We start from the raw sequence: 21,275 nt of genomic DNA on the forward strand, positions 1-21,275 counted from the left end.
AGCCAGTTAGTGACAGGTGTGTGAGTACTGACTATTTTAAAGCACCGCATGTGTGTTCTCTGTGTTGCAAACAATACTGCTTCTGTAAAACACTGCATTGAAACTTCACAGAGATGAGCTTGGGAGCCCAGCCTCCCTCTGTTATCGGTGGCTGAAAGGCTGTACAGAATTAGAAAGCGGCCAAGAAGAACTAAGGAGGATTTTCTGCATGAAGTTATGATGCGCTCCGCCATCGAGAAATGGGAATTGAAGGAATGGTGGGCCAGGGAGAAGAGGGACCGAAAGGAGAACGCACATGCCAGAATGAAGCCACGGAGCGGCTCTTAAAGGTTATGGAGCGCCAAGTAGACACGCTCCAGGCAATACTAGCTCTTCAAACCAACCAGCTCTGTGCCCGCCCTCCCCTGCAGCCGCTGTCACAAAACTCTTTCCCATGCACCCCCTAGACACTGCCAATACACGGTTAACCCCCTGGCTCCAGTCTATACTCGCGGCATTCCACTCCTCCTCCGTCACAGTCCAGCACTGCGGACTCCCACTACCCATTGCGCTCAACACCCATCCCTCTGCGGTTTGGCCCTGCTGAAGCACAGTACCCACTACATTGTTCTCCAAAGAAGAAGCTTGGGTATGATCCCTGGACATACACAAATCTTTAGCCATCCCGGGATCCCTCCTCCTCCTGGGACCATCCATTCCCCCATCCCACTCATTGCTAATCTTTTTTTTGGTTTGACTCTCTCCTCCGGAGGTTGGTTTTTAATAAAATAATTGTGTTGGTTTGAAAGCAATCTTTATTCTATTATTTGAAAGCAAAAAGAGCCCTGCAAAGCAACATACAATTATGTTAAACCCATATATTGCATCATCTGCACCAATCACCCTCTAGCATTACAAGCACTGCACTCCCGACCATAGAAACAAATATTAGTGGCTTTCAGCTTTATATTGCTGCCTCAAGGCATCCTTGATCCTTATGGCCCCGCGCTGTGCCTCTCTAATAGCCCTAGTCTCTGTCTGTTCAAACTCAGCCTCCAGGCACTGAGCCTCTGCGGTCCAGCCCTGAGAGTAGCTTTCACCCTTCCCAACTATTATGGAGCATACAGCACGTGGCTATAAGCATAGAAATATTGTCATCGGCCAGGTCCAGGGCAGCACCAGCTGGCTTTTAAATGGCCAAAAACACACTCAACAGCCATTCTTCACTTGCTCAGCCTGTTGTTGAACCGCTCCTTGCTGCTGTCAAGTTGCCCCGTGCATGGCTTCATAAGCCCCGGCATTAAGGGGTAGGCAGGGTCTCCCAGGATCACAATGGGCATTTCAACTTCCCCTACTGTGATCTTCTGGCCAGGGAAGAAAGTCCAGGCTTGCAGCTTCCTGAGCAGGCCAGTGTTCCGAAAGACGCATGCGTCATTTTAACCTCTGAGGACAAGATTTTACAAAGCACGAAGAGGACTTTCAATGGGAGCTGAATCTTACTCTTGAATTAAAAATCTCAGCCTGTGCTGTCTAGACTTTTTCCATGCAAGTGGCGACAATTCAAGCACACCCATCATTGCTATACTTGCAAGAGCTCAACCTAGAAAAAAACAAAAAACCCAAAAAAACTAGTATAGACTGTTTGGGAATTTCATGCAGACTGTCCCAGAGAGGTGAACCAGTGTTCATGCTATCACATGAGATCAGGATCCTCGCCCCATAACCTCAGCCGGGCAGAACACAATGCCATCCACAGCCTCAGGAACAACTCTGACATCATAATCAAACAGGCTGACAAAGGAGGTGCTATCGTCATTATGAATAGGTCTGAATATGAACAAGAGGCTGCTAGGCAGCTCTCTAACACCACATTCTACAGGCCATTACCCTCTGATCCCACTGAGGGTTACCAAAAGAAACTACACCATCTGCTCAAGAAACTCCCTGAAACAGCACAAGAACAAATCTGCACAGACACACCCCTAGAACTCCGACCAGGGGTATTCTATCTGCTACCCGAGATCCATAAACCTGGATATCCTGGACGCCCCATCATCTCAGGCATTGGCACCCTGACAGCAGGATTGTCTGGCTATGTAGAGTCTCTCCTCAGGCCCTATGCTACCAGCACTCCTAGCTATCTTCGAGACACCACTGACTTCCTGAGGAAACTACAATCCATTCGTGATCTTCTAGAAAACACCATCCTGGCCACTACTGATGTAGAAGTCCTCTACACCAACATTCCACACAAAGATGGACTACAAGCCGTCAGGAACAGTATCCCCAATAATGTCATAGCAAACCTGGTGGTTGAACTTTGTGACTTTGTCCTCACCCATAACTTTCACATTTGGGGACAACATATACCTTCAAATCAGCGGCACTGCTATGGGTACCCGCATGGCCCCACAGTATGCCAACATTTTTATGGCTGACTTAGAACAACGCTTCCTCAGCTCTCGTCCCCCAACACCTCTACTCTACTTGTGTTACCTTGATGACATCTTCATCTGGACCCATGGAAAAGGAGCCCTTGAGGAATTCCACCATGATTTCAACAATTTCCATCCCACCATCAACCTCAGCCTGGACCAGTCCACACAAGAGTTCCACTTCCTGGACACGACAGTGCTAATAAGCGATGGTCACATAAACACCACCCTATACCGGAAACCTACTGACCTCTATACTTACCTACAGGCCTCCAGCTTTCATCCAGACCACACCACACGATCCACTGTCTACAGCCAAGCTCTAAGATACAACCGCATTTGCTCCAACCCCTCACACAGAGACAAACACCTACAAGATCTCCATCAAGCATTCTTACAACTACAATACTCGTCTGCTGAAGTGAAGAAACAGATTGACAGAGCCAGAAGTGTACCCAGAAGTCACCTACTACAGGACAGGCCCATCAAAGAAATTAACAGAACGCCACTAGTCGTCACCTTCAGCCCCCAACTAAAATCTCTCCAGCGCATCATCAAGGATCTACAACCTGTCCTGAAGGATGATCCCTCACTCTCACACATCTTGGAAGACAGACCAGTCCTCGCTTACAGACAGTCCCCCCCAACCTGAAGCAAATACTCACCACACAACAAAAATACTAACCCAGGAACTTATCCTTGCAACAAAGCCCATTGCCAACTTTGTCTACATATCTATTCACCTAAAAAGAATCATAGGACCTAATCACGGAATGGCTGAGGTTTGGGTATCGCCCTTACATCCTCAGCCATGAAGACCGATGCAAAGAATTCATTTAGTTTTTTCACAATGGCCTTATCGTCTTTGAGTGCTCCATTAGCACCTCGATCGTCCAGTGGCCACACTGGTTGTTTAGCTTCCTGCTTCTGATGTACTTAAAAAATATTTGCTATTACTTTTTAGACTTTGGCTAACTGTTCCTCAAATTCTTTTTTGGTCTTCCTAATTGTATTTTTACACTTCATTTGCCAGTGTTTATGCTCCTTTCTATTTTCCTCACTAGGATTTAACTTTCACTTTTTAAAGGATGCCTTTTTGCCTCTCACTGCTTCTTTTACTTTGTTGTTTAGCCACGGTGGCTCTTTTTTGGTTCTCTGTTTTTTAATTTGGGGTATACATTTAAGATGAGCCTCTATTATGATGTCTTTAAAAAAAATTTCCACACAGCTTGCAGAGATTTCACTTTTGGCAGTGTACCTTTAATTTCTGTTTAAATAACCACCTCATTTTTGTGTAGTTCCCCTTTCTGAAATTAAACGCTACAGTGTTGGGCCGCTGTGGTGTTTTTCCTGCCACAGTGATATTAAATGTAATTGTATTATGGTCACTATTACTAAGCAGTCCAGCTATATTCACCTCTTGGACCAGATCCTGTGCTCCACTTAGGACAGGGGCAGCCAAACCTTTTGGCCTGAGGACCACATCGGGTTTCCAAAATTGTATGGATGGCTGGTTAGGGAAGGCTGTGCCTCCCCAAACATCCAGGGATGGTCCGGCCCAAGCCCCCTATCCAACGCCCCCTGCTTCTTGCTCCCTGATGCCCCCCCAGGACCCCTGCCCCTGACTGCCTCCCACCACCCCATCCAACCCCCTCTCTCCTTCCTGACTGCCCCCCGGGACTCCTACCCCCATTCAACCCCCCTGTTCCCCGCCCTCTACACTTTCTTTCACATATAATGCCAATCCCCCACCAGCACAACCTGTTCTGTCCTTCCGATATATTTTGTACCCTTTTCTATTTTGTATATTTTGAAAGGGAAAGACAATAAAGATAGATCATATAACAGTGCCTCTATATACATCAACAGCATGCCCACACCTTGAATACTGTGTGCAGTTCCGGTCGCTTCATTCCGCAAACAATACGTTACAATTGGAAAAGATACAGAGAAAGGCAACAAAGTGATTAGGAGTACGGAACAGCTCCCATATGAGGAGAGAATAAAAATTGGGGATGTTAATCTTAGAAAAGAGATAACACAGGATATGATCAAGGTCTATAAAATCACATGGAGAAAGTGAATAGGGAATTTACCCCATCACATAACACAAGAATCAGGGTCACCCAATGAAATTAATAGACAGCAGGTTTAAAAACAAACATAAGGAAATACTTCATCACAGAACTCTGAGTTAATCTGTAGAACTCATTGCCATGGGATATTGGGAAGGCAAAAAGTATAAGCGGGTTAAAAAATATATATATATATAAGGTCATAGAGAATAGGTCCATCAATGGCTGTTAGCCAAGATGGTCACGGAAGTCACCCCATGCTCTGAGTGTCCCTAAACCTTCAACTGCCAGAATCTGGGAGTGGATGACAGTGGATTGATTACTCAATAATTGCCCTGTTCTGTTCATTCCCTCTGAAGCATGTGGCACTGGCCACTGTCAGAGTATAGGATATTGGGATAAAGGAACCATTGGTCTGTCCCAGTATGGCCACTTAAATTAGCCTAGATAAAAAAAGGCTGCTTGAACATAAAAACCTTATTTAATGAAATATTCTCAATTTTTCTTACACTGTTTATAAGCAAAAATATCAAACTATTTTGTGCTTCATGGCCTTTGCTCTTCTTGCCAAAACAGAACAGCCTATTTAGTTTTATGATGGGATACAGGCAGTATGTTGTAGGTCCACTGACAGTTACTGTTGCAATTCCAGCTACTTATCTAATACAAAGGACAATGATCTGAAATTGGAATCATACACTAAAGAACCGACAACTTTTAATACGAGTGAAGTGTTTCCAATAAAGCACGTAATTGAACTGCTAAAAAGGAGAACACTTGAATATCAAAAAGCAGCATGTTTTTTAAAATAAGCCTTCTGAAATGCAAAGTGAAAAACTGATCAGTGATGCTTCTATAATTAAACATAAGATTATTGGAGAATTTGATTTTCTATTCTGACATAGACAGTAGTGTCTCACATGGAGATGCACAATCTTTATATTATAGTAATACAATAATAAATTATCAAGAAATAATTTTTCTATACATATTTTTCTTCATTAACTCATCTTTCCATCTGGAGCTTGAGTCTCCCCCAGTGTCCCCAACTACCAACAGTCATCTGGAATCGTCACACTTCTCTGGTTCCCACAGAATAACTATTTCCAAATCTCTGAACAAGCCTAACATTGGCTACTGAGTAATGAGCGGTAAACAAAGAAGTTAAGCATATCAACTATATCTCATGACTCCCAGACTAATCTCCAATGGAAAAAGGTGCATCTATGATGATAATTTTACAAATCAGTCCAGACTAGGGGAGGAGTTATAAGTGAAGAGAAACTAGCAGGTAAGAAGTCTTTCTCCCTCATTAATCATCTGCTAGCCCAGTACTGAGGAAGTAGTGTATTACGTTGTGAGTGGTACTAATAATGACAGGAAGGAAGCCCCAAGCTAAACAGAGATCACAAACTTGGAATTACTCCTTTAGAAAACAAAAAATAAACCCACAACTTTGGATTTCACACAAAGACCTCCACTTAAGAAAATCCTCCTCCCAAGGGAAACATTAGAAGAGAAAAGCAAATCCAATTTGCAACTTCTTGTGGACACGTGAAATGCAGTCCACTTTGCGCCTCTGCAGACTGCTTCTTCTTCAATAATACTGAGGCTCGAGTGGGCCAGGAGAAGGCTGCTGTACTTGCAGTGAGCCAGGTCTAGAGCAAATCACCCTTTCCGGTGTAAGGATCTGAGATTAAATGCCATATAGCAACACTAGTCTTATGAGCGCTCCCATCTCAAACTTCTGGGGTGAGCTGAGGGCCTATGAATACCCCCTTGTTTTTTTCTTTTGGCAATTCAAAAAAAGTTTAATTTTAGAACAATAAAGACATCCATACATAGATTTCAAAAACCCCCATTAAGTATTAAAAATTACCAAATCAAATACAAATGTCAACATGCTCTTCTGAGGACCAGCTTTATGACATAACCATGGCCTGCAATGTGGTTCGTTTCTCTTTCCTTTCCACTCCTCCTGCCGGCAATAAAAAAATTTCATATTAGAAATTCAGGTGTTGCTCACCTTTGGCGACCCTATGGCCAACTAGAGAACTGGCAGGTTTATGACAGACTTCAGAAATTAAACCTGATAACAGAGGGGATGTGATTATTATTCACAGTGTTTTAAGCAATGGTGTTTGTTTAACTCAAATGTGGACTGGAAACTTCCTGAGTCCTCATCTGTGAAGTGACCCCACAAAACAGAAGACAATATCTGACATTCTGAATATTTAAATTTAAAGAACAGAATCTAATTTAAACTTTTCTGCACTTCTTTATTCATCGTATGGCAGCCAAAATAACCCATCAATAAATTACTTGAAATGAAAAAATGTGTTTGACAATTATAAAACAAAACCCGCTTTTTCTGCCTCCAATATAGTAATCAATGGAGCTACTCATAATAGTAAAGTTAAGCAATTGCCTAGTATTTGCAATACTGGAGTCTTATGAAGGCTAAGCTCACACTTCTGGAATCATGGTATGTATTTCTATATTTAACTTGCTCATAGGCAAAACTAGCAGAATTAATATTTATTCTTTGTATTGCAGTGGGGGCCTCATTTTGCAGGGTGCTGTACAAAGGGACAGTAAGAAAGAACATGCTCCAAATCATTTAAAACATTCTATGTTTAAATTATACATGACAAATTCCTGTTTTTTTCTTTCACTCTATTCTTTTAAATTAACAGCAGAGTGGATAAAAATTGATTTTTTAAAAAAAATCTATTTTTGTATTTAAATACATTTTTCTTTTAAAAATAAACTATTTGAAATTAGGACAACCTTTAAAGCCTAAATTTAGTATAATCTATTAAAATAATCTGAATTAAAAAGTAATATTCAAGCAGTACATGTTTTCTACTGCCATTTTTAAGTCAGACCACTAACCTGGTGGAAGTCACTGGCTGTGTATCTGGAATCAGAATTTGCTGAAGTGCAAGAACAGCTTTTGACCGCAGAAACCTCCTATGCATATACAGAGAGAATATTTTCTTCATTTCCATTTATTCAACTATTTCAGTTCAGTGATTAGTTCATTCAAAGTTGAGAAATGGATTAGCAGTTGAAAAAGAAGCAGGACGTACCATGGATTTATATAGAGGCAATATGATATTTTCATCTCATTATCTATCCCTTTCTTAATGATTCCCAACATTATGTTTGCTTTTTTGAGTATACACTTCCCATCTACAGATGAGAACTAGTTCAGAGAGGATGAGAGCTACTAGTTCTAAAATCGTCAAGGACACGGTGATTATAAATAATACTTCCTTTATTTAATAAACCAATTTTAAATGAAAAACATGTTTTAATAAACGAGAAAAAAATACATATCTAACACATCAGGCAGTGTTATTTAAATTTTAAAATGCTGGTTTTGTGCATTTTTTATTAAATTCCAATTTTCATTAAATAATCATTTATATCAAGGTTTCCTGCTTGCCAATTTAAATCACGATTAAGAATAGTGATTTAAGTCAGTCCACCCAGAATAGTAAATCTCATTCCTTGGCCAGCTCCGTCTTCCCTCCTCCCTCATGCACACACAGTGAGTGTCAGTCACTTTGCAATGCTGTGGGAGAAAAAAAAAGTCCACAGTGGTTGATGACAATAGTGCACTGCGAGTTATCCATGCCTAGTTACATCGTCCATAATCACCTGAACAGAATGGTTGTCTAGTTAGATTAATTTACTGAAGTTAAAGAAACTGACACACTGTAGGCAGGTGTCAAGAGCTGAAATACTACATGATAAGTAACGTTTTAAGACACAAGAAATACTAACACAACAGTAATTCATCAGAAAGTATGGATCTGTAGTTTCAGGAATATCTTGTTCCCCTGATTACTAAGAAATCAATTTAATTCTCGTAAACTACTGTCATTCCATAAAAATGTCTTAGACATTCACAGCTAAATGGATATTGCATAACCACTACCCACTATTCTGTGTATTATTTATTTAATATAAAACCCCTTGGTGGGTGTTTAGTCTATTTATACAATATTCATACACAATTATTTGATTCTTTTACGGTACAGTGAACTCAATCCAGACATTACACCGTTATTTTAAACAAAGTATTTATTATAAGTAAAGCTATGATTTAGTCATGGCATTTTTAGTAAAAGTCACGGACAGGTCACGGGCAATAAACAAAAAGTCACAGCCCATGACCTGTCTATGACTTGTACTATATAAATACCCCTAACTAAAACTTAGGTGCTCTGGGGCGGGGGACATCCTGCAGATGCTGCTGCTGCTGCTGCTTGGGGAGGGAGGGAGAGGGGGGCGTTCCGGCATAGCACCACTGCTGCATAGTCCGGGGGGGGGGGGGTATTTGAAGCCCCACCGCTGCTCCCAGACCATTGCTCTGGGGCAGCACCTGGCACCAGCTGCCTGGGGCCAGCAAGTCAGTCACACCAGCCACTGCAGAAGTCCTGGAGGTCCCAGAAAGTCATGGAATCCGTGACTTCCGTGAAAGACTCACAGCCCTAATTATAAGCCATCTCTATAGAGATTTTTTTCTTCAGTGTGTATTTCACAGAATTCAGACAGAGACATAGTGACACACTCTCACAAGGCCAAGGATGCTCTTATCTCACTTTTCTAAGTTCAGACATAGGTAACACAAGTAGTTTGAATTTCACAGTGTAACATTTTAACAAGTCACAATTGACTTTGTGTATGAAATGTTCTTGTTCAGCAAAAATATTCTCGATAGCTCACCGGAAAGCAAGAGTAACATTTAACATTTAAAACCCAGTAACACTGAAATAACAGGCTTTCAAGGTTATTAAAGTAAAGTCAGTCAGTAAAGAGTGTTATTTCAGTTCTATAACCTTACATATTGAAGATCTTCCCCTAGGATCCTTGCAGTCATTACACATGCAAGATTTATTTCAATTATTACATGAATACATAAGACTGCTGATAGTATGATATAGAGCATGTGGTGGCAATATAACATGTATCAGAAAATCAGGTTATCAAACCTTCTCAGTAGATTCACCGTACAATATACGTTTAGAGAACAACAGAGACATAAACAAAAATTGTTTTACTTGCAAACATTTGCTCTTTGCACTTCTGGTATGGATGTGGATTTCCCATCCCTCAACTTTTCCCCCGGTACCTGACACAGGACATTAAATATACTTTGTTTTCAAGTAACTCAGATTTATTTTTTATAGTAAGCAACCAGCAAGAAAAAAAAACAACAACACATTTTACCTTTGGGGCTTCCAAAAAAAGTAAGAATGTATTTAAAAAAAAAAATCACTAGAAGACTTTCCATACACAGTATTTTGGACTGCAAACTCAACTTCAAAGGAAATTAATTAGCATTGCCAGTAATTGGAACGCGTTTACAGCAAGCCTGGAAACCACTATAAATGGTTTTCAAATGGAATAATCAAAGATCATATGTGCCAGTTATTGAAAAGATGAAAGTGTCTAACCAGCCTTGGCATGCTGTTCTGCAAATATGCTACAGCTGATCTTATATAAATATTGTAAGTAACCCCACCCCTGCCACACACATACAGTCATGCACCCTCGTCCCAATCTTGCAAATATAAGCATGCGAGTAACTTTGCTCAGATTAATAAATACATGCTTACAAGTTTTTGCATTGTAGACCAGGGCCAATTTTGCATACTCCTAGGATGGAAGGCTCACACCTAAATTCTGTCAAGGCAAGATTGTGTGCTAAAGCATTAAGAGCAAAATTTAAAGCCTGTAGGGGGTAAGGAAAAAGGTGTATGGGGTGGTTTTTTTTTTTTAATATGTGGAGTTGTTGTAGAAATTCTGGTCCCAGGATATTCGAGAGACAAGGTAATATCTCTTAGTGGACCAACTTCAGTTGTTAAGAGACATCGGTTTACAAACAAAACACTACAAACACACACCTGCGTATAAGTATGCATAAAAGGGGATGGTGGCCTTTTGTTTCATATAACCACTGAGAAACTGATCCTGCAAACACTGTGCTGAGTACCATGATTACACTCCATTATTTTCAGGAGACCACTTGCAGCAGTAAATTTTACACTAAGTATTTGCAGGATAAATCCCTAATATAGCATGAAATATTGAATAATCTCAATAAACATTAAATCACAGGGTAAGCAACTAAACCTCAAAACCTTATTTTTTGTATAAACTCAGCAGTCAAGTTTTCTATGTGGGTACTTCCACAGTGTGTGCTAACAATGAAAGAACAAAAAAAGAAAAAAAATTGTTGTTTCCACAGAATTCAGAGAACAAAGCAGCACACATTAACATTAATATAGTACCGTGCTAAAATGGATATTTTCAACACAAAAATCACTTCTACTATTTTTTTTGTTAATAACTGTTACAAGTAGGGTGACCAGACAGCAAGTGTGAAAAATCGGGATGGGGGTGAGGGTGTAATAGGCGCTTATAAAGACAAAGCCCCAAATATCGGGACTGTCCCTATAAAATTGGGACATCTGATCACCCTAGTTACAAGAACAGCAAAGAATCCTGTGGCACTTTATAGACTAACAGACGTTTTGCAGCATGACCTTTCGTGGGTGAATACCCACTTCGTCGGATGCAAGTAGTGGAAATTTCCGGGGGCAGGTATATATATGCAAGCAAGAAGCAAGCTAGAGATAACGAGGTTAGTTGCTAGAACAGGGCCTCATCCTCCCTGATTGAACTAACCTCGTTATCTCTAGCTTGCTTCTTGCTTGCATATATATACCTGCCCCTGGAAATTTCCACTACTTGCATCCGACGAAGTGGGTATTCACCCACGAAAGCTCATGCTGCAAAACGTCTGTTAGTCTATAAGGTGCCACAGGATTCTTTGCTGCTTTTACAGATCCAGACTAACACGGCTACCCCTCTGATACTAGTTACAAGAAGCATTTATTGTAACTGGAAGAATGGGGGAGAGAGGGGAGAATCAGCTTACCTGACAGCACTTTGCATATAATATTTAGGTTCCAATAATGCAAATACTTAGTTGTGTGCATATGTATTTTGCAGGGTTAGGGTCTAAATCAGTTCTCCCTGCTTGAATGGGTTCTGCATACACAAACTGAAGGGAAAAAATGGAAAAATAGGAAAATGCATTTCTAAAACCACAGGGGAACTACAGCAGACGTAATACTTCAAAAAACAATTTTTTAAAAGTTCAAAGTTATTTTAAAGTTGACATTGTCCCTTTATTGACTCCCATTACAACAACCTATAGTAAATCAGAACTTACTGCATCCTTTTTCTCCCAGCTTCCACTATTTGTTTGAAGTCATCAACAAAATAATTAAAACCCTAAAATAATAGAATTTCTACTTCACAAGTTTCCAAAGATGAACTACACAGAAAAGAAATACAGTAATACTATTAATGTGCATATAATATCAATAATTAAATCTAATCATGTTTTCAATCAGCAATTTTCTAATATAGGCCATTTACACTCAATATCCTTAGCGGTCTAAAAACACACATACAACCCTTCCCCCAACAGCTGGTTTTATAAAACAAAGAACAAGCATAGCCCAAAGCTGTATCAATTTTATTACATAAGGCCCCTGGTCTTAAAAATATTATATTCCTTATAGTAACAACATGGTACTGTGAGGTAACATAATTCAAGAGAATAAAAGTAAAATTTACAAATACTATCATAGAAGTTAGTGACAGAAATTGTTTAAATAATCACTGAGTCCATTCTCTTGCATAATCAAGCATACTCTCCTAAAAGTGGGCATGACAAATGAAGAACTACAAGAGTGGCCCAGTCTGGATACCATGCCTTACTGCAAGAGACTACAAGAAGCTCCACCTATTTAGTTCATCCATTAGAAGCTTAATGTGACTTGTTGATCATTTGCAAGTACTCACATGGAGAGAAGATTTCTGATAGTATCTATTGGGTTTCCAGGAAACTGGGCGGGCGGCCCGCCCAATGCTAAAGGATCCCCCCCCCCAGCCTAAGGGGAGGATCCACAGGGCCTCAGAAACCCACTAATTTTGGGGGACAACTAATAAAAGAACAGGGACAGGAGTGCGGTCAAAGGGTCATAAGAGTTCTTTACCCTAGCAGACAGAGGGCATAACAATCCAATGGCTGGAAACTGAAGCTAGACAAATCTGGCTTTAAAATAAGGTGCAATTTTGTAAACAGGGAAGGTGATTAACTCTTGGACCAGCTGACCTAGCGATGTAGCAGATTCCTCATCACTTAAAGACTATAAATCTTTCTAAAAGATATGGTCACCCAGAAACGATAGGCTTGATGGAGAAATTACTGGGTCAAGTTCTGTAGGCTGTGTCGTGCTGAAGGTCAGACTAGATGATCCAACAGGTCCCTTCTTGCCTTAAAAAACAAACAATCTATTAACCTAGGAATAAAAGGGCCTACAAAAGGCAGCATGGAAGGAGCCAATCCAGCAAATCTTTGAACAAAGGTTTGTAGCATAGGGTCCCAAATTTGTTATAAAGCTGATGTCTAAGAGAAATGATCCTCTGATATGACCTGTGAGACAGCATTTGGTCAAACAGATCTTCTTATGAACAGGTCCTATCATTTCACTGCAAAAGACAACAGACAACCATCTGTAATATGGATGATGTGAGAATATTGTTCTATATTGGGATCTCATGCAATATTAATAATTCATCTGCTTCAAGCAGATGAATTTATATGCCTAGAGCCTTATGTGCCAAGGATTCTCTATAGCTCTATTTTTTCCCCTGTGGTCAGGGGAAAGGGAGGACAAGTAGACACCTGATGACAGACAAAAGGTGCTGCATCAAAACCTGCAAATAAACCCTGACTAGAAGTTTTCTTGGTGCCACTATTAAAGTCTCTCACGGACTAAAACATTAAAAGCTTCTCTCCTTTGTTCTAGCTCGAGTGGTTCTAAAACCTCAAAGATTAAATGTCTATCTTTTTCATCACAAGCTCTGAAGCTGCTCCAAAACCAGAAATAATATGAAAATATCAGTTTGGGTGATTTCCTCTGAAAAAAGGATGCTTGTAATTCCCATCCACCTTTGAGCAGCACAGTTAGAAGAAGCCCAGATAATACTGGGCAACATAATTTTCTTCTAAATTTCATTAGACATAAGCAATACTTCTGCTCTGCTGTATTAAGAGCAATTATTATTCAAGCATTATTTTATAAGTCCATATGCAGACATTTTAAAGCCACAGCGTAAAATCTATTCTGACTTCCTGAATATCACAAATCACAGAATTTCACCCAGTTACTACCCCTGTAGTATGCCCAGTTACCCAAGCTTTAGCTAACGTCACCAGATAATTGGTGAAGTGTTAACAAAAATGAGTTATGTAGATTAAAGATACTGAAGTTCCTCAAACAAATGTTTACAATCCAGAAATTAACACAAACATTTATCATTTATGTAATACCGTAAGAACACACTACAGGTTCTAAAGGCGAATCTACACCAATATAGATATAGATCACTCCTAGCATAGATGCAGGTTGGAATAGTTTATACCACTTCCCTAAACGAAACAAGCTATACTGGCAAAAGCACTTTTCTTGCCAGTGCAAGTGCTTCTAGGGCATTTGCCAGTAGAGAAATGCCATTTAAAAAAACAAACAAAAGCTACACATACATACACTCCCCTAACCAATATTACTGTACTAGCACAAGTTTCTAGTGTAGACCTGCCCTAATACCGAACACACAATGTAGCTGAAACCCTCCTTTAGTTATCTAAAGAGTGGCACCTTCAGACTCCCTATAGCTGGGAATGAAGCTCTGCATCGTTTGGTGCTGATAAAGTATTAGCACCTTTTGTAGGGGAAACAGAATCCCGAATTCAAAGTGTGTCAGTCCTCTCTTAAGATGCAAAATGCACACAATTTCGCCAAGTGAGACATGCACAGTCCTGGTCCCAATCACTCCCAGCACCAAAATCACAGAACTTCTTTGGCGAACCACTTAGTTTTCATTTGAATGTGGTGGGGACTCTCTTTCGAGGCAAATTTTACAGCGTAGAGAGAGGGAGGAGTAGGGCATAGCTACAGTGTTCTCCCTGCTCCCATGAGATGCATTTTATAAATGGAGCCTAATTTATGCCTCCCATCCCTCCTTGGCGAGAACCACATCCAAATCACAAGCAGATCCCAGCCTTTGGAGGAAGGGAGAGCTGTCTCTGCTGCAACATTCCCTCTTGACCTCACCTGGATAATAGTTCTGCAGTGTGACTAGAAGAGGAGGGTTGGGGGACAGGCACTCTTCAGGCATCTTACATCCCCAAACCCATAGAGATTCTCTGACTTAAGTTCCTACTCACAGGAGTCAGTTTTAAATTAGACCAGCCCCCAGCTCCCTCCTTCCCATGCAGTAGAATCCTCCCTACTAAGGAGGATTCCAGAGGTAGTGGTTGATCTGGGAGACTGAAATGAAGCAACCATGGAATCACTGCCAAAAACGTGAATTCTTGCATTTCCCCTGAAATACAGGCTGAATTTCAGTGATCTGTAAGTTCAGGGGTCTGAATCTTCCATGTGCTCCATAGGGAGGGAAGACAATGATAAACAAGAGGAAACTTCACAAACAGAAACTTACAGGGTTCCTAGTCTTTATGGGGCCTAATGGGAAATCCCTCCTGGGGACAATTTTGAATCAGGCAGTGAAAGCCTGAAATGTGACTGCTGGCCTACAAACAGAAAAGTAGAAGAGTAATTTCAACATTAAATAGACTGTAAGGTCTTTGTGTTTGCAGAGCGCCTAACAGAAGAGGTCCCTGAGCCAACTGGGTCCTTTTAGTCACTACTGCAATACAAGCAGTAATAAAAACAACAGGAGCAGCAGCATTCCAAATGCAGCTCCATCATTTAAACTGGAATTTTTTCACCTGCCTCTCTCAGTCTAGCAGTGACAGCTGCTGGACTGTGAGAGAGGCAACTAAAACCTTTTGGGCCACAAGTCAGACACTTTTTTATTCATTTTTGTTGTCTCGTTGCACCACTACCCACACTTCAGAGTCATTCTACATAATGCACAGCAAAAATCAATGGCCAAACAGGTAGCATGTGCAAAAAGAGAGACAAATCAATGCTCCCATATCAATGTATCAAATCAGAAGGCCTAGTTCTACCCAGGTACTACTTATACTTAGGAGCCCTAGTTATGGACCAGGACTGCAGTAGGCACTGTACAAATACAGAACATAGAGATGGTCCACTCCCCACCTAGTTCTACCTATCTAGGTAAGTTATATCACTGTAGTTTTGAGCAATGAGTTTTCAACCTCATTTGCATAATTGTATTCCTCTGAAGTCCACTGTACTTAAATACTTCATACTTCAAGACTCCAATGTGAGATTTTAGTATAAAACAGTTTGCCTAATTTATGTCAATTTAAATGCTTTTGCATGGTTTTAAGCAGCTTCCTGTTCCCTCCATTCTTCCTTCAATTAATGATAGCAACAGTTAGCACACACAAGAAAGGATCATAGCTTATTTCAAGGTAGATTTCTTTTATTAATAGGAATGTATATAAGAAGATTGTTGGAGGAAAACAAAGACAAATATGCCCCAACATGCTTTAGAACTACACAGAAAGGAGTGGCTACATTTGCCATACAAATCAGCATTCCTATTCCAAATTAATACATAAATAAAAAGGTTCTCCAACTTTTGAGGGGATGTAATACAAATAATATAAATGGAACGGGAAAAAAAAACCACATCATCTACTGAGTCATCTGTATGAAAATCTAATCCAGTTGCACTGACTTTGCAATACATTAATTCTACACCACAGAGCCAGTATAAAATGTGTGTTTAAAAAAATAAGACTACCATTTTATGAACTTGACCCACTACCAAAAAAAGCCTATCTATTGAGCCACTGGTCTATTTTTAACTGGACATTTCACATGGAAAGTTTACTATCTTGTTTTTATACAAACCCTATTAAATGGGCATGAAACAACATTACATTAGTCATTTCTGCAATAAAACAAGTTAATGCTCTAACAGGACTGTTACTGATAGAATTACAGAATCATATAATGTTCTAAAAGTGTATATGGAGATTTACATATTCAGACAGCCTTACTGAGGCACAAAAATATCTTATAATATGTGTAAACCATGCACTGTCTGAAAACAGATCTGACCTTATTGCAGCAGTTCCCATTCTACAACAAACCCTTAAAAATATTCAGAACCCTTAATTGCTGGGTTAAAGTCACTGTAGCAGTGGCTTTATGACCATAAATATGCAAGTTTATCCATAAGTATCTACATATCTCTTGCAAAGAGAATCCCCACTCCAGACCACAGCTGGCTGGTCATGGTTCCACACCATTTAAAGAGGCTAGCAGTGTGGCTTCCTTATGCTCTGTCCCTGCCTGGAGGACCAAAGGATGAGTGGGGAAGTCTCTCCTTTTCCTTGTGCATCTGCAAAGGGATTGGGTACAATATTTTCTATGAGCCATGCTGTCCAGTTCAGGTCACTATATCTGATTAAAGATACTGTTAAAAACTGGAGATAATACAGCGGAGATTTATCAAAGGTGATCTATCAAAGACTATGAAAAGTTTAAATGGTGATAAGGAGGGATTTACAAGAGACCTATGTAAACAACAAGAAACAAGCAGTGCAACTAACACAAATGATCTGATCTCTGCACAAAAACTATACTCCCCCAACAGCAATATTTCTATCTAAATAATCAGAGTTAGCTGAATGTAGTTTGCCAGGGTCTTCACCAAGCAGGCTGTTGACAACAGTATTCAGACATAGTAAAATTTCATAGACCCACTCCTTACATTTACTGCTCTTTCCCCAGCCTCCACCATCTCTCCTGTTCTTGGTCTACACTAGGTCCTGATCCTGCAAACCCTTATACATACAGGTCTGTTGCATCTTACGCGCATTTAACATGCATGATTTCAGCTTTACGTGGTTGGCAAAAACAAAACAAAAAAAGAGAAAAATAACAATTTAAATACTGTTTCTGTAGTGCGGGCGATTCTGCCCGCCATTCAACTCAATGTAATTTTGACTATACGTGGTTTTCGCTTTACGCGCTAACCGCGGAACGGAACCCCCGCATAAGATGAGACAGACCTGTATACTTAACTTTTCTACTGTGAGCAGTCCCATTGAAATCCAAGGTAGTAAAGATAAGCACAAGCGTATCCTGTTTGCAGGATAATGGCTTACACTGTAAGATCCTTGGGGCAGGAATTTTCTTTATCTTCTAGTAAAAAAACCCATGCATACTTATGGTCCTATATAAATTATAACAACATGAAAAACTGGTTCAATTAGAATTGTTAAATCTTGATAGAAAATGGCTGAGAGGTGACAGGACTTAACATTTAAGTTACCTCTGAGGTACTAAACCAGCTAAGTCTGATGATCTGTTTAAGGTCATTCAATAGGCCAGAACTAAGGGTTGTAAGGTTTGAGAGAACTATAACAAGAACTCAAATGAGGTATTATTTTGCAGAAAAGTGAAGAGGAAGAACAGACTTCCAACTGGAATGACAGACACAATCAAGATTACTTTACTTAAGCTTGGTAACCATATGGACTTTAACATGAGACATTAGGCAGGTTTGTCTTTGAAGTAATCAGCCTACCTTCAGGGGGCAATGAGGACCTGTCCAATTTGGTTATGGTCTATGACACTATTTTTGTAATACTCTGGTACAAAAAGTTTAAGTGTTTTTAAATCTGAAAATCTCTGTAAAAAAGTGGGAATGATAATTCTTGGCATGAAGGCTGACAGCTGCTTCTGGCACTTGATCTAAGATAATTACTAGCACTTATCCATGGGTCCAATCCTACTTACAATGAAGTTAACAGGCAGTTGATCATTGACTTCAGTAGAAGGAGGATCAAGCCCTATATATCACTATAACTTGTAAATTCTTTCACACAGAAGGGAGAGAGGAAGCAAATATAATACAATATTGTTGGTTCTGAGTCAAATTTATTTACACTTGAAGAAATTTTAGTGACAACACTATAAATTTCATCTCTTCTAAGCGACTTCAAATATTATAAAATAGATCATTTTTGTGTTGCATTTTAAAAAAGAAATATGTATGACAAACTGGAGAAATGGGCTGAAATAAATAAGATGAAATTCAATAAGGACAAATGGAAAGTATTACAGTTAGGAAGGAAACAATTGCACAAATACAAAATGAGAGATGATTGCCTAGTAAGTAGTACTGTAGAAAAGGATCTGGGGGTTTTAGTGAATCATATACTAAATATGAGTCAACAATGTAATGCTGTTGCAAAAAAAAAAAAGTAAACATAATTCTGGGATATATTAGCAGGAGTGTTGTAAACAGGACATGAGAAGTAATTGTTAAACTCTATTCAACACTGATAAAGCCTCAAAAGGAGTATTGTGTCCAGTTCTGGGTACCACATTTCAGGAAAGATGTGGACAAATGGAAGAAAGGAGAACAACAAAAATGATTAAACGCCTAGAAAACATGATCTACAAAGAAAGATTGAAAAAAATGGGTTTGTTTAGTCTGAAGAGAAGAGAAGAGAACAGTCTTCAAGTACATAAAAAATGTTATGAAGAGGAAGGTGATAAACTGTTCTCCTTAACTACTGAGGCCAGGACAAGAAGCAATGGGCTTCAACCGCAGCAAAGGAGATTTAGTTTAGACATTAGTAAAAACTTCTTAACTGTAAGGGTAGTTAAGCACTGGAACAAATTACCTAGGGTGGTTGTGTGATCTCTGTCATTGGAGGTTTTTAAGGACAGGTTAGATAAACACCTGTCAGGGATGATCTCTAGATAATACTTAGTCCTGCCTCCATGCAGGGGCCCGGACTAGATGACCTATCAAGGTCCCTTCCAGTCCTATACCTCCATGATTCTACAAACACTGAGCACTTAAAATTAAAATAGGCACAAAGTCCCTGCACAGATCTAGGACTAGATATGTAGTCCTGTACTGATAAAAAACAGCATAGAATAAATAATCCAACCTTTTAGAATCAGTCATATTGCACCTGCATGTCTAAGAATTTCCCATATGACTACTAATTGAACTAAATTATTCATACATATTCCAAATTTCCCTCAAAAACCTCATTTAACAAATAAAAAGGGAGGATTGCATGCTGCTTACTCAAGAGAAATTTTGTTTACATTTTGCTTTCAAGAATTTAATAAATACACAAACAATCTATCAACTGCAGTCTTGAATAAGTAATAGCTGTTTACAAAACAAAACTCAATGCAACTCCCGCTCAGGTTGGAAGCAGAAGCATAAATAGATCCTAAGACACCATTACGAGTTTATGGAGTTCCTAACAGGTCATTCCTTTACCCGGCACAACGGACATTTATTTACCCTCCAATACCAACCGACACGGGGGGGTTCAAAGATTTTTTTGGTAAAGTTATTTGATAACTATTTTTCATTCTGAAACAAAAAGCCGCTTAAACGACGGAGAATCACCCCCGGCCCAGGGAGCCCACCCCACGGTTGGGGACTGAACAGCAACACAGAAGAGCCAGAAACGCATTCCCACGTTTCCACCCACGCAGAACTGCATCAGCGAGCGCCAGCGCCGAGTCCGCCCTTACCCGCGTGTAAACACAGCCACCTCCTAGGACTGGAGACGGCCAGGAGAGGCGCCGGCTCCAGACCCGGGGGGGGGTGTCCCATTCCGAGCCAAGCGACACCGGCAGTGACCTAACCGGGCTGCGAGCAGAGGCAGCAGCGCCGCTGACAGACGCGATGGCTCCCCGGAGATCGGGAGGGACGGCGTGTGGCAGGGGGTGGCACGGAGCCCGCTCCCCCCGGGGGGGGGGCACCTCCCTGTCCGGGGGCCCCACCCCCGCCACCTAGGGAGTAACGGGACGTTTCTCTGACCTGGCCCAGGCAGAGGGGGCTCGGCGCTGCGTGTTGGGGGAGGCGGCCGGGGCGCTACCCGCACGGCTGCCGGCGGGGAGGGGGTCAGCCTGGGGAGAGCTCCCGCCGAACCGGTCCCTCCGCCGACACTCACCCGCTAGCGCCTCTCCCGCAGCCTGGTCCCGCGGGCGGCGAGCCCTGAGCAGCAGCTACGCGGGGCGCCCCATAGCGCACGGGGCCCAGCTCCGGCTGCCGCTGCAGCTGCCGGCTCTGCGCTGCAGCCGGGGCAGGAAGGCGGGGAGGGGATTGCGGGGGCCGGCGGCTCCACAGGGAGCGAGGGATGGAGGCGAGCGGAGCCTGCGCGCTGGAGCTGCGGGCGGGCCGCTGGCGTTGACACAGCAGGACCGGGGTCGGGCTCCGAGGCGGCGGCGGCGGCTGCCCGGGCTCTGCCCAGCCGGCAGGGAGAGGGGAAGGAGGCGGCGGCCTCGCCGCCCGGCTTGGGGAGGGAGGGGCTGGCCGGGCTTTGAATCTCAGCCGGCCCAGGACACCCAGCCACTGCTCCTGCCGGGGCTGGATTGTGCCGCAGAGCAGCAATGATACGCCAGGGTAACTGGGGCTCGGTGTCTCCTGCGAGCCGCCCCTTCTGCCTGCCTGTCGCTCTCCGAGCACCGAGACAGAGGAGGGTGCGGGGACTTGGAGCCAGTGTCACAAAAAAACAAAGCGGGGGGAATCATTGGGCTGTTCTAAACACTTTGATCACCATTTCCCCCTTCCTCCCTCTGTCTCCGAGGCCCTGATCCTGCCCTCAGAGAGATAAATGACCGCTAAGTTCCCAGTTAGCTGAGTGAAGAGCAAAACGTCACCCACCCACCAACCACAAAGATTTCTAAAAGCACTGCACATAGTC

General features: G+C 41.5%; 1 protein-coding gene across 1 annotated transcript in view; it reads right to left on the reverse strand.

Moving 5' to 3' along the window:
- LIFR (LIF receptor subunit alpha) overlaps window positions 1-20,547 on the reverse strand; it is a 79,985-nt gene extending 59,438 nt beyond the window's left edge. The window contains exon 1 of the mRNA XM_045020509.1: window positions 20,523-20,547. The gene's annotated coding sequence lies outside the window, so the exon portion shown is untranslated. The remainder of the gene's footprint in view (window positions 1-20,522) is intronic.
- Window positions 20,548-21,275: the final 728 nt, after the last annotated feature.

Source organism: Mauremys mutica, chromosome 6 (assembly GCF_020497125.1).
Source record: "Mauremys mutica isolate MM-2020 ecotype Southern chromosome 6, ASM2049712v1, whole genome shotgun sequence".
NCBI lineage: Eukaryota > Metazoa > Chordata > Testudines > Geoemydidae > Mauremys > Mauremys mutica.